The sequence below is a fragment of the Rattus rattus genome, chromosome 8 (genome assembly GCF_011064425.1).
Source record: "Rattus rattus isolate New Zealand chromosome 8, Rrattus_CSIRO_v1, whole genome shotgun sequence".
Taxonomy (NCBI): domain Eukaryota; kingdom Metazoa; phylum Chordata; class Mammalia; order Rodentia; family Muridae; genus Rattus; species Rattus rattus.
In genome coordinates this window covers 68,268,350-68,283,215 of record NC_046161.1, presented here as the reverse complement: position 1 = coordinate 68,283,215, position 14,866 = coordinate 68,268,350, and positions in this window count along the sequence as shown.

Genomic DNA, 14,866 nt, shown 5'->3' with positions numbered 1-14,866 from the left:
GACATCGCCCCGGCCCCCACCCTCACATTTTCTACACAGCAAAGAAAAGAAAATAAGTAAGCCAGAGAGCCAGATGCAGCTTAAAGCCTACAAATTATTCCCAGACTTGAGCTTCTTTAAGGCTCTATTTTAAGACGCAGCACTTTTTATATTTGTTTCAACAGGAGGGCTAGAGGATTAAAAAATGCTTAATTGATGGAAAGTAGGAGTGGTTACTCCCCCCACCTCCTCTACTCAGCTAAGCTAAAATGGAAAGTAAGCCCCATTCAATTCTCAGCCCGATCTGGAAGACATTATTGCATGAGAAAGAAAATCCTTTGAGCCCTCATATTTCTCCATTGCCTACTTTGATAAGTGTATGTGTATCTAGTTCTAATTACTAAGGAATCAACCTCCATATTTACAACTACTCACAAAACAAACAAACAAACGAACGACCAAACAAAGCAACCCAAAAACCAAAACCCCAAAACAAGATCTGGGAGAAGGAGACAGCATATTGTCTCCCTCTAAAACAGGGTCCTGGTAAGGGTCTCTTGTTGTCAGACTGGACAGTGGACTTTGTATGGTTCCAAACACAGCCAATATCATCTGAAATAATAATTATTAAATATCGTAGTTAATTTAATAATTATCTGTTTAATTTATGCAAGTAGCAAAATTGGCCTTTTGATGGTCACCTATGATCCTCCCCTCCCCGCAGCCCCCCCTCCCCACCCCGGGATGCAGGCAACACCTGGCATCCACATCCATTCATTTCCCCAGCAGGAAGCTGTGACCCTGCTAGGGAGGTGCTGTAAGTGGTGATGACCACACCTGGCAGCAGAGCATCTCCTGGGGACCCGGGCTGAGGAGCCTTCTCTTGGAGTGGCTCTATGCAGCTGGCGCAGCAGAGGGAGCCTGGACTCCAATGGAGGAGGCTGGGAGCTCAGGTCGCTGCTGCATTCGGAGGAGCCCGGGCTGCAGCCGCTGTGTGAAGTTCCCAGCACACACTCAGCTGCTGTTCTGCACTGTCAATTGTGGGTGAGCCAGGACAACAACAAGGAGAGCGATCCCATTTTGCCTTCTTAGAGAAAAGGCTGAGAAATGAGCCGCCCGAGGAATCTGGCAAGGAGAGGAGTGAAAGGCAGCTTCCTGCCAGCAGCTAAGTTGTAAAATTGCTCTGGAGGCTGCCCAGGGAGCGTGATAGAATTGATAAGAGCAGCGCAAGCCGGTTTCCTGAGCAAAGGCATGCCCGGCTGCACTTGAGTCGGGGCGCAGGAACGCTGCCCGCGCCTCCTGCAACTATCTGTGGCTGAATAAAGGAAAAGAGCCTAGGAACACAATTGCAGGGGGATTCCTGAAAGGAAAATACATCTACCCTCAAAGGAGGGGAGCAACAACCCGGCTGGCCTGTGTGCATTTTTAGAAGGAGATTCCCTCAGGTATGTTTTCTTTACCTCGCGGAGCTGCTTCATCTGCATGAGATTTTAGCCTCTGTCGGTTTCCCACCCCCACGGTTCTTTCTCTCTGCACTTTTGAATCACCGTGCGGTTCTACTATAAAGGGGATGCCCCTGTAAAAGCTTGCTTCTCTAGGCTCATAATCAATGATGCTTTATTGGAAATCATGGTCTTCTTCTCGACCCTTACTTTATTTTGGATGTAGCACGATAACTGTTTGCTTACTTTGCAGTCAACTTTCAGGGGAATTACTGCATAGGAGTAAATAAGATTGGGATAAAAGTCAGGGTTCGCTTTAGTCCCTTAAGGTTTGGGGACCGGTGAAAATGAAAGTCAAAAAGAGATATAAAAGTTGAGCGCTTCTAGGAAAGGGTTAAAAGCCAAGCCTGGTGTTGGGGTCACCTAAGTGTGTGTAGCTGAGCCTCAGGTCTGGGGCCAGTTGAGCTTTGGGATGGTTCTGCCTATCCAGGACTGGACCAGTCCCTTGGGGTGATGATCCCAAAGATTTACTACCAAGAGGTGAGATTGCTTGGCTCTGTTTTACAACTGTTCCACGGCATAGAATAAGGCAGTCTTAAAAAAAAAAAAAATTCAAGACCCAGCTACTTGAGTAGAACGAACTTCTGCAATTACGTCATCAACATACTTGTATAATAAAGAGAAAGATCGAGCAACAATCGTACTTAGGTGATGTGACAAAGCTGGATTTCATCTTTCCCATGAAGGCTTTAAGGAACAACATTAAAGAAATGAAAGAGGTGGGTGGAGAATGTGCAGAAACATGAGTTTTTAAAAAGCTTCTGTGTGTTGGAGTTCATAAATGAATTTTCCTGAGGAAGGAATTTTGCCATTTTTTTTGACTCGTCAATACTTTCACAAAAGTGGCTGAAATTGACAACAAATTGTACGCATGCACGTGCATTTAAATGAGCTTTTCTAGAATGAAGGGAGAAAAGTGAATGAAAAGCTACCTCTCGTGTATGTGTATATGAAATAGTTTCTAGATTTTCTGCATGCCAATGTGGACAGTTTTACCCTAAAGCTTTTGGACGTTGACTTTTAATTCCTGTTTCTGCTTTTTAAATGATATATTAGCTGCTACAGATTAGAGCCAAATGAGATTTAAATCAATTCTGCACCTTTGACCATATAGAAAATTATCACTCTGTTTTGTGTGTGTATTTTTTTTTAACTTAAAGTGAGTTTTTTTGTTTTTGTTTTTGTTTTTGTTTTTGTTTTTTTGCCCAGTGGCAGCAGTCTGGAGTACTAAGTTGGGCTTTACACCAAAATGAGGTAATGAGTTGCTATAAAGTCCTTGTTGGTATGGCAGAATATACTAGAATAGGGCGGATATCTACAAGCAGCTGTTAAGACCACAAGAACAGAAGATGAAGTGTGTATCGGTAGGAGTGAAAAGCATAGGGTATTTTTCTACTTTGACATGTGGTATCGTGCAGGTCACCCATCTGTAGATAAGGCATCCCAGCAGAAAGGTGACAATAGTTTCAGAGCATTATATAGTTGCTTATTTTTAAGACAGATACACGGATGCCAAATTGGATAAAGAATATTTGAATCTCATAGGCAAGTGAGAACTGCCTTTCCAAACTAAAAAAAAAAAAAAAGTTGATTCTCGTTTTCAAACTTCGTGGCGTTTCTTTGGGACTCATTTCAGCAGAATTATGGGCTTAGCTCTGGGGGGGGGGAGGGCAAAGAAGATCCAGGTTTGTTTTCTAAGCACTTATTTCCTGCTGGACTTTCATCAAAGAAATCTGGAAACATCTTCCATAAGAGCTCACCACCGTACACCTGGACAAACCAGTGTGCGTGCAGATGATCGGAGGTGCGTGTGTTAAACGGGCCCAGGGGAGTCATTTTTCATGTGCCTCTTATTAACTACACCAACCAGTTTCTTCCTGGGTCCTGCGACACCTCCTCAAGCTGCTCTTCTTTTAGTATCTAGCAATGAAGAATGTGGCAAACAGAAGGAGTTGCTTAAAAGCCCATGGATCATTGCAGACAGGTGCAAGTGTAGAGGTTCTTCTTGGAAAGACAAATTACTCTAAGTATGTTTGTGTAGGGCAGGGAGCGATTGATGATAGGGTCAGAGCAGACGGAAACACTTGGATGTCTTTGCTCATTTAGGGCCAGCCAGTGTCTTTGAATATCTGCCCAGGAAGCTCTTATGCTTTCCCCTCCTTCCTCCTCCCCAGGGACTATAGTACACACATCCCCCATGAACTCTGACAGGCACGGGACTCCTGTATTTTGTGTTCTGGTTTTAACACCTTTGGCTTCTGATGTGTATTCTTTCATCCACATAACATTTACCACACAAGAACTTTCCCCAGCTTACTAAAGGTATTGGAATCATCTTGCCACATGAGGATGACATGTGTAGGATCCTTGCTTTCGAGGCGGGAATTTGGGGAATACTAAGTGCGTGCTAAGTTTGTTTCTAGAATGTACCTTTCCAGATCGAAAGCTATTATCTGACGGTTTTGTTGCTGCCACCCAGTATCAACTTCCTCAGTCATGGACATTTAGAACACCATCCCTCAAGTGCTAATTGCACATCCAAAGGATTGAATTGGTATCTTCTGCTATTGTTGGAAATCATTTCTGGGCCCACAGTTATCTGTGTTTGGATAAAAAGGCTTTAATTCCTTCCCGACTGTTTTTAAAGGAGGGTTTATTAATAGCCCTCTCAGCCTGCAGCTTTGGAGCCTGCAGAAGACTGAATACCTGGTGCTGGAATCATCTCCAGAGATAACGAATACCACCACAGTGGTTGCTCTGCTTCTGGCCTGTCAGAAAAGAGTTAGAAGGAGCCATGGAGATGGCTCTGCAGGTACAAGTGCTTGCCAACAAGGCCGAGGACTTGAGTTTGACCCCTGGAACCCACATAATGGAAGGAAAGGACTGATTCCCACAAGTTGTTCTCTGAACTTTATGACCATGTCATGGCTCGCCCAAGCTACCCCATCACAAATAAATATGAGAAGAGGTGTTACATAAAAAGTAGTGAGGGAGACGGGAGATCTCCTAACACCTACAACAGAAGTTTCCTGGAGGAAATTCAATCACTGTAAGGACACATGGCATGATGCCTCTCCTAGTAGTAAGGCTGGCTGTGAGCCCAGTGACATACACACTTCCTGCCTCTCTGCATATTTTAGTTATGGTATACCTGTTAGCCTCCACATGCCAAAATTATTATAGCCTGCATGCAGGACATGTTTTCTATTGATCTTCCTCCACGGAGAGTTAAAAATATTTTGTAGAAATAAGTACTGGTTTACAAGATCAACTCAATACAATAAATCATAAAGTGTTTATGTTTAAAGGTAATCACACAGTGTGAGTTGCCTTCTCAAATGATTTCTTTCCCCTGAGACTTCTGAAGCCCCATCATGACCATCTCTACTTCCCACAGTCAGTCTCTGCTGGCTCTCATCCTGCTCTTGGTAAAACAATTTATTTCTTAGCAGTTAGAATCTTAGAATCTGGGTGCAATCAGTCCTTTTTTTATAATAGAGAAAAAGTGTTTTGCATGAAAATATTTTGCTTAGCATATTTCATAACTGGAAACAATATCCTCTATGAATAGCTTTCCCAGACACACCACACACACACACACACACACACACACACACACACACACACACATGAGACAGAGGAGTACAAGTGTTGACAGAGATGGCTGCGTGTGTGTGAAATTTTATTTATTTTTTTAATTACATGTATACATGTACCCACATGTGTGCCACATGTATGTAAGAAGAGGCCATAAGAAGCATCAGGTCCCCTGGAACGGAAGTTGTAGGTAGTTGTGATCAGACTGATGTGGGTCCTGGGAACTGAACTTGGGTTCTTCGCAGGAGCAGTAAGTGCTCTTAACACTGAGGCTTCTCTCCAGCCCCAGCTCTATTGTTTTATGCGTAAGAGAAGCTGATAACTTACACGTGGTCAGTGAAGGCAGTTTCCAAGAGGGAACACCGTGGACACAGCCTTAGGGATGCTGGTAGAGGCTCAGATGTGTTTTGAATCGTGCCATTATGAACTGGCACATAATTTTTTAAAAACTGAAAAAATAATGCTATTTATCAATGAGAAATCTTCCACAGCAGTTTCAAGCGAGGCGTGCCTAGATGACTAATGCCGCACATCAACAGGAGTCCGGCAGGAAACAGGAATATATACTCTAAAAATCTTGGATCCGTTTTTCACTAGCTAGGTACTTTTCAGGTGTTGTTTTCTTTTTTGTCCTCTCTTGTCTGTGAATCTGTCTGGATATCTGCTTCAGAAGATCACAGGTCAGTAGTTTTATAAGCTCACTATTGTTTGGGCTCTAGAAGATGGACTCCATTGGAGGAGGTAGCTGTGGCGTTTATTGGATACAGTTGATTTCCCAAATAGGCTGGAAAACATGTAACTAGTCTGTGTTTGTCTGATGGAGTAAGGAAGCAGTTCTCTTCTGCCTTGGCTTGGGGTTTATGTGTATATATACATAATATATACAATATATATAATATATATTATATAATAAATTACATGCAGTTGGTGTCCAAGGAGGATGGTTTCAGTGTCCCAACAAATACCATCAAAATCTACATGTATTCAATCCCCTATGTAAAATGCTGTTCTATTTTCATACAAACTAATCATATCCCCAAAACTGTCACGATATGTAGTTCTGTAATCTGATCTGATGGAATATAGATACTATAGAAACTGTGGGCACACAAGATTGCTTAGGGCACAATGACAGGAAATCAATTGGCCTGTTCATTCCAGGCAAGACGTTGAAATGCCTTTGGTTTGCAGTCAGTTGAGTCTATGGACAACAGAAGCTGTGCGTACAAAGGGCCAGCTGTATTTTGGAGAAACCCCTGTATCTGTGAGTGAGAACACATTTTCTGTAGCTTCCATTGATGTTGAAGTCCTTCTTTTGGTAAGCCTGGTGTGGTGGTACACGTCTGTGATCCTAGCATTTGGGTGGTAGAGGCAGGAAGATGAAGACTTCAAAGCCAGCCTCAGTTATACGGTGAGGTCATGACCAGCCTGGATTATGAAACCAAGAAGTAAGAAATGCTGGTGAGGTACTTTACTAGCTAATTTTTAGAGTCAGTGATAGAAAGCTGCTCCTAAAAATGAAATAGATATGTATTATGTGTAGTCTTCCTCACTGGGTGTACATACTCCATGAATATACATACCCAAGGAAAACCACATTGCAGAGTCTCATGGCTAAGGAGGCAACCTTAGCTAGCAAAGCTCCTGAAATCTAGAGGCAACTCATGCTTCCTGTCAGTTTTATAGAAGGTTGACTGGCAGAGCACAAAAACACATAGATCACTTTATATGTGTGGAAAAAAAAATAAAATACAGTTCTTAGAAGGTAGCATGTGAGGTGGGGCAGTGTGCGGCGTAGTTATCCAGCAACACGCCAATACGTTATTGGAAGATAATTGCTGGGCATTAATGGCACAAGTGTTAGTTGATAAGTATCCTGCTTGGCTACACACACGTTAGAGTCACTGCATTTGATCTCTGCCTGCGTCCATTTCATCTTGAACCTCACTCAAGCATCCCCTGCTTCTAGACTGGGTGACCTAAATTTCACAAGTGGCCGCCCTACTTCTCCTTCCTGACGACACCTTTAGAAGTCAAGAGACTGCCACAGCTTCCCCTGAATGACTCTCCCTTCTGATTGCCTCATTTTCGGAGGCTCTAGACTCCTTGTCCTTGGGGCTCTGCTCTTCCTCATGGCTCACATGCCCTCGTCATGTGTATTTTCCCTGTTATGCTTCATTTGCTGTTACCAACCCCGGTCCATGTCCTCGTTCATCACTTTTTTTCTTAGAGCATTGCCCCAATCTCCCAGTCTTTCTGTCTACAGTGAGACCTCTTTTGAGCATCTGCTCTGCATGTGCCTGCCAAGTTAATTGTCCTAAAAAAAATGTCATGACACACATCACTGTCCTCAAAGGTTTCCATGGACACCTCTGTGTATATAAAATAAAGTTCAAAAGACGGATACAAGGCACAGAGGTCAAAGCACTCAGTGAAAAATTATTAGGATAGGAGTTCAGATCCACAGAACCTCTATAAACGCTGGTTGGATGAGGACGCTTACCTGTAATTCCAGACTTCAAGGAGGAGACCAGGATTCCCCAGGGAAAGCTGACTACTCAGCTATGTGAAGCCTGGGTTTTATTGAAGCCCCTGCCTCATTCACTAATGTGGAAGAATAAAGAAAGATGTTTCTGGACAGCTCCCTGAGGTTTCCACATACAGAGAAACATGTTACTTCCACACTCAAAACATATATGCACACAAATGCAGTACATACACACACATACACACACACACACACATGTATGCACACACATGCTTAAAATGGGAAAAAATAAAATAAAGCTTAAAATATTTAGCTTTTCAAGAAACCCCTTTTACAAGCATGTCCCAGCCTGCTCTCTTGACTTTCTTTCATTCTCCCCCTAATCTCTGTCCTACTTGCTCAGATTATTATAAATTCCAAACACTTCTCCACTGTAAAATTTCATGGTTCTAAACTACCTGACTAGTTTAATAAACAAATCAAATATTTTATCATTAGATTTTCCTGTGGTTTTGACTTGAAGTTCGAACTCATAGGGATTCATTATAGTTTTCATAAGAATGGGCCTGTCTTCATTACAAACCCCTTCTAATCAAGTGTCTATGCGAAATTTGTTCATTTGGGTTTTTTTGATTGTTTTGTTTTGACGCCATAAAGATTATTGCTCCCAGAGTATTCATAAGAAATGATTAAAATAATAAATGATGAATGTTCAATGAATACGAGCTGGAATTCACAATCGTCTTCCTACTTCTTAAACACTTTTATATACAATAGTCTGCTCATAGATGTGCTTGACTTCATATTTAATTTACATTGGATGTTGTTATCAGTTACTAGCAAGAAAAAGCAGTCAAGGGGGGAGGAACCTAATACATAGAGTAAGAGTAAGAAATTTATTCAGCGACAGAACTCAGCCTTTACTGTGACCCAAGATATAGGTGTGACCTCAGCATTTGGGACAAATCAGAGTAGCTTTGAGCAGCCTTCATGGCCCTGAGGTCCCTATAGGCAATTGCATTGCTTTTCACAGTATGGGAGCAGCAAATCTCAATGGCAGTAGAGTAACAGCTGATGGGGGAAATGTTAACCCTGTAAGCTGCCTTCAGGAACAGGAATCGTCTGGAGAGGAATGCTCATCCAGTCATACTGTCTGGAGCACCTGACTTCAGGAGCACTGGGTAAACAAAGGGCTCCTGAACACACCAGCTGAACACCTCAGCTGTGCAGGCATGTGACAAGTAGCAAGTGGATGTGTGATAAGGACTTGCGTACTTAGCTCTGTCTAGGTCATAACCATGCAAACTTAGAGGCCCACATCAACTTCTAATGGTGATTGTTCCCTCCGCTTGGTTGGGGTTTCTGAGACAAAGCTGTACGTTTCATTTTCTGTTTGAGTTTCTGCGTTTCCTGATTGATTCCGTACTGAATGCTCTACCTCTGATCTAAATCTTCTCGCACTCACTTTGGCTGATGTCGACCGCAGTCTAACTCCTTCCTAGTTCATTAATTTCACGATGCATCTTCCTCAGCATTCAGCTCCCTGTGTGTCCATCAAGAGCCACAGTTACAGTAAATCACCCAGCAGTCATTCAGCACTGCTTCATTTTTATTTTTTGGAAGGGATTCTGCAAGCACATGTTCATTCTAAAATAGAAGACAGTGGTACTGATTGTGGATACATGAAATTTCCACTAGTATTTTTATTTGGGAATAAATGTAAAATAAATAAATAAATAAATAAATAAATAAATAAATAAATAAATAAATGCAACTGAAGAGTTTGAGAAAAGGGAGGCCTACACTCCTCATCTGAACTTCAAAGGTGGGGAATTACGGTTAGGAAGATTCAGGACCAGAAGCTACTGGGACAAACCTTGATGCATCATTCAAATATTTCTTGTGTCTAAATTTCAGAGCACTTGTTTCCCAGTCACTTGACCATGTTGGCCTTCAGATTCTCTTACAGGCAGTTCTGAAAATGCAGAAAAAAAATAAAATCCACAAAACACGGGACAAATTTCAAATCCCTTTAGAATTATAAAATTCTACACATAATTATAAAATTCTAAGCACAGTCTTTCAATTTCTCAGAGTCTGAGAAAAACACCTTGTCAAGCAGCCACGCTTTCTAGATTACCGAAACGTCTGCAGGAGAAAAGGTTAATACCACATCAAAATGAACTGAGAATCCATGCTTGTTTATACTCAAATGCAGAAAGTTATTACCGTATGTGTCAAAATTAGTGATAAAGATAATTTGAAATTTAATGGAGGAACATTGTGAACTAAGAAGGAATTCAAACCTGGTGAGCCTCTAACTAATTCACAAGGAGATTTCAAAGAAAGATAAACTTAGTAGGTATTTGTAGGGAGGTTACTATTAATAAGTTAAGACTGCAGGGCTGCCTATATGACTTAGTGGCTTCAGGGGTTTGCTGCCAAGACTAATAGCATAAGGTAGCTCAAAGATCCCAATATAGAAGATAATTGACTCCTTTAAGTTGTTCTCATGCACATACACATATAGTAAAGACATAAAAGAAAAAAGACTTGGTATGTTATGTATAATATTGAGCTCTCTATGTGTAAATATTAGTTTGATGGCATAGAAAATTCTTAAGACTTCTTAATGCTACATTGTAAAATATCTGAAATTGATTAGCAGATATTTTTAGTTTCATAATACGTTGTAAGTGATAAGGGATGTTTGGGGGAGAGGGTGGCAGTTCTATTTCATCTGGGAGCTAATAGAAGGATGATCCTTTGGAAAGTAATTTATCATCTATGGATTGGACGCCGGCACTGAGGAAAATGCTCTGTCTAAGAACTCACACCTGGGTTCACACACATCCTTGAAGTAGACTGTAGTCGTGCCAAATCTATCATTTTCCCAGAAAAGCAATTCGTAATGAGCGTGCTACTTAGGGGAAACCAGAGCAGCTGAAAGCCTTCACTTCCCATATCCCTGAGTGCTAGCAGTTCTGAGGACTCAGCAGTTGGTGGAGGAAGTAGATATGGCAGATCTGTCACGGATCATGGTAGAAAGTCACGGGTGTGAAACGTGACCACCTGTACAACGGAGACCCTAGCAAGCTGAAGTGACAGTGTTCAGATTTCCTCTTTTTGCTGTAAGCCTTAGGTTAATTTTAGGGGATCTCTGTACCTTTCTGTCTGAGAAAAGTATCTCTGGTCTCTGAGGATTCTCGTTTTATCCAACACACAAAACTTGGGGGCGGGGTCTTTCTGGGTTAACTGTAGAGCGGTGAATAACTCCTGTGAGACCAATTGTGTCTATGTGGAATCCACAGGGCCGACCTGTATGGAAGCTTAAAAACTTGGCTTTCCTAGTGCGTCTCTGTCAACCATTTCTTTCTTTGGATTTTTATCACTCGTGTCTGCCTTCTCCTGTGCTCACCACTAGGTGAGATTTCTTAAAAGAAGTGAAATGTCTGCAAAAATCAGTGAGATTCTTATATGTGTTGGGTACAGGTGAAGGGGAAGGTCAGCCCGGTAGATTAAAATGACTCTAATGAGACACAATATGTCAACTTTTATTATTGACATAACCAATAAAATATTGCTCAAAATGTATCTTAATATTTTAAATAACAGGCAAGAGGTGAAATTATGATTCCCAGCCAGAAAAATAATTCAGACAGGGGAAATGCTTGTGGGGTGAAATGGCATCCAGTTATTAGCGCAGGCCAAGGCCTTTGTGTTTTGACTTAAGCCCTGGCAGGCTGTGTTAGGTTCTACAGAAGGAAGGAAACAGGGCCTCCTCTCATACGGTGTCACCTCCGTTATAAAAGGGAAATACAAAGGCTCATATTGATATAGGAATGGTTTGGAAGGAATGGAAAATCCATCCTCTCCAAGCAAAGTGGGTAAAGAAAGCTAGCTTAGGTTAAGAGAGAGACTACAAGGGAAGGGTCAGGGCTACTGATATAGCTGAAATTTATAGAGTAGGAATCGATGAGTCAGTTCAGGTTTATTATACTGTGTGTGTGTGTGTGTGTGTGTGTGTGTGTGTGTGTGCGTGCGTGTAATCACATTATTTATTAAAACCTCTTTCTGCATGACTATTATTTGATCTTATGGAAGACCGAGACTATTGTTCTTTCTCTCAATCTCTATCCCCTATCCTAGTACAGGTCACAATGAAAAACTGTTGCCCAGTAATTAAAGTGTTGACCTCTTCTTATTGCTAGTGAGTTTAAAATCATTTTCATTTAAATCTAGGTTTTTCGCTAGTTTGATCTCCCATAAATCTGTCTTCATCAGCTCTAGTTAGCCATTCTTCATTGACAAGCCTAACAAGCACTGAGCATATGAAGGATTCAGAAGTTTAGAGTCACGTGGGAAGAAGAAGATAAAGATTTCAGGTAGTCTCAGTGAAACATCAGAAAGTAAATTGAGTTGTCCTGTGCTCAAAACACTGCTCAATATTTTGGAATCTGTTAAATACCTTCTCTCCAAATTGTGATCGGATATTTCTTATCTGAATGCTGGAGCTTGATGTGTACCCATCAATAAAGGCAAGGTTATACGACCTCAATTACGACCTTGAAAACTGTCTGCAGAATCTGATTGATGAGCATTGCTTAATTGCTTAGAAGAAGATCTAGGCAATCTTTCTTGGTTTCTACCCGAAAGAATAATTCAGTAGAGAATTCAGAGATGAAAATGGGATAAAAAATATCCCCCTTTAGAAGTTCTTAAATATACCCAGCCTTAAATTAAAAAGACCACTCCTCACATTAGTTCTTAAAACTACAGATTTGAGGTTGGAGATTTAGCTCAGTGGTAGAGCGCTTGCCTAGCAAGCGCAAGCCCCTGGGTTCGGTCCCCAGCTCTGAAAAAAAAAAACAAAAAACAAAAAACAAAAAACAAACAAACAAACAAAAAAACTACAGATTTATCCTTAGGACAATGTAAAAATATTTGTGCTTTCATGATACCTTGCAGAGTCTACTCTTTTTCCCCCTCTTCTTTTTTTTTTTTTTTTTTTGTTCTGTTTGATACAAAACAGTCAATTGCGTATTGGACAGTAAGGCAGTTTTGCTGTTGTTGTTGCTCTAAAGACATTTCTTAATTCTTAAACTGTGAAGAATTGTAAAATATGTCCAAGTTACCACTGATATCAAATTCCCTGAAGAACTGGCAATTTGTCTTCTTCAAAACTGGGCTAAATAGGCTTGTAATCAATAATCTTATGTTAATTTATCAGTTTGCAATAGTATAACCTTTCTTGTATTAATCCATAGGTGAACAGGTCTGGACCACAGCAGGCAGCATGGTTGTACCATCAGGCACTTTGTGTCCTTGGTGCTGATAAGAAACACTACAGTGGTACCAGGACTGTAGTAGCCTGGGGAAGGAAAGGCTTTATTTGGCTTACTTGCCCTCAATCACAATCCACTGAGGGAACCCATGGCAGAAACTCAAACAGGGCAGGAACCTGGAGGCAGGAGCTGATGTGGAGGTCATTGGGGAGTGTTGGTTCTTCCTCATGGTTTGCTCAGCCTTCTTTCTTAAAAAACCCAGGATCACCAGCCCAGAAGTCCAATGGGTTAGCCTCTCCCAAATAAATTACTAATTAAGCAATGCCCTCTAGGCTTGCCCACAGCATTTTCTCATTTGCGGTTCCCTCCTCTCTGGTGGCTCTAACTTGTGTCAAGTTGACTTTTAGCTAGCATGATCTGTCATGTCAGAGTTGTGGCAAACATGCATTGCCTTTTGCCAATAAGGAACTCAGAGGGAAAGCTGGGCTGAAGAGTTTAGCCAAACTCTGTTTCTGTTCCTGTGTCACTTTGTGAGCAGGGGAATGGTACAGTGGTCACTTCGTCACAGCAGAACCCATCTGACATGACAGCAGACATGACAACGGCGATGTAGATGACTCTCATGAAGACACTTGCCTTTTCATCCCAAAAAAAATTCTCTGTGCTTTAAAAACTTACCTTTTTGAAATTGAAGCATGTTCTTATCCTCCTTCTGCCCCACATGCCAACGTATTGTTACTCTCAAAGTCTTATGTGTATATCAGAAAATTAACAGACCTAGGGCACCTCAGCTATCAGCAGGCCATCAACTCTATTCTTCCCCATGCCATAGGCCAGAGAAGTGCCAAGTACCTGAACCCTTGGGACAAAGGAAGGACAGGAAGCGTATACCCAGCAGATGAAGGTCTGGTCATGAAATGTGTTTCACAAAAGTGTCCCGTTCACTTCCAACTTTCAGACCAGTGATTAAGAATCCCACTAGTGGCTACTGGACAGTCTATTCAAGATGAAAATTCACAGGCACAGCACTGCTGAGAGTTAGTGGGCCTTCACTGGACAAATCATTTGTAATAAACTTTCAAGAGTGCTGGACTGGGAGGGTATGAATAAGAATGAAGTAATATGATACATGTACATGAAAATGTCATAGTGAACCTCATTATTATGTATGATAATATAAAGAGATAAAAAACGCTGGAGCGGGAGAGGTGAGCCAGTGCGTCCTGCTCTTGCAGACGACCTGAATTCATGTCCCAGCACCTGTATCAGACAGGTCACAACCGAGGCTCTCAAACCCGTTTCTGTTCCCCACAGATACATGTACTCATATGCACATACACACTCACAGACACAGATACACATACACACATAATTAAAATGAAAATAAATATTAAAAAATAAAAATTTAAAAATCATAAAATAAAATATTTAAAAAATTTAAAGCCAAGGTAACATCTATTGAACAATATGAAGAGCCTTACCATTGTATTATCATGTTTGTACTTCATGATTTAATAAAATGGATAAGTGGGCGTTTTAGAATCACTTTTTTTATGGGGTTAATACCAGTTTCAGGCCTTGTAGGGTCTTAACGTGTACTTGGAAATAGGTGTCATCGCTGTTAGAGCTGTGGTGCTGAGAAAGATGCTTAATGATGCCTGGCCACAATTCTCTTCTTTCCACAACAGGAATGACTAAAGCGCACTCCCCTACACTCCTGGACACACAGATCTTACTGGAAGGGGTGTGTCTGAAGCACAGCCAGCAAGTGTACTGTGGCAGAATGGTTATTCTCTCTTGCCCAATAGCAATCTCTAGGAGTTGTGAGAGTGAGAAATCAAGCCCATTTTGTAAATATGGCGTCAAATGACCCAGGATATGATCAGTACCAAGAGTAGATTATTTGCCAATAGCATGAACATCTACAAATCTTATTAGAAAGCTATTTATTTATTATTTATTATGCTTTATTATTTATTTATTTATTATTTCAGTGTTGAGGATTGAAACTATAT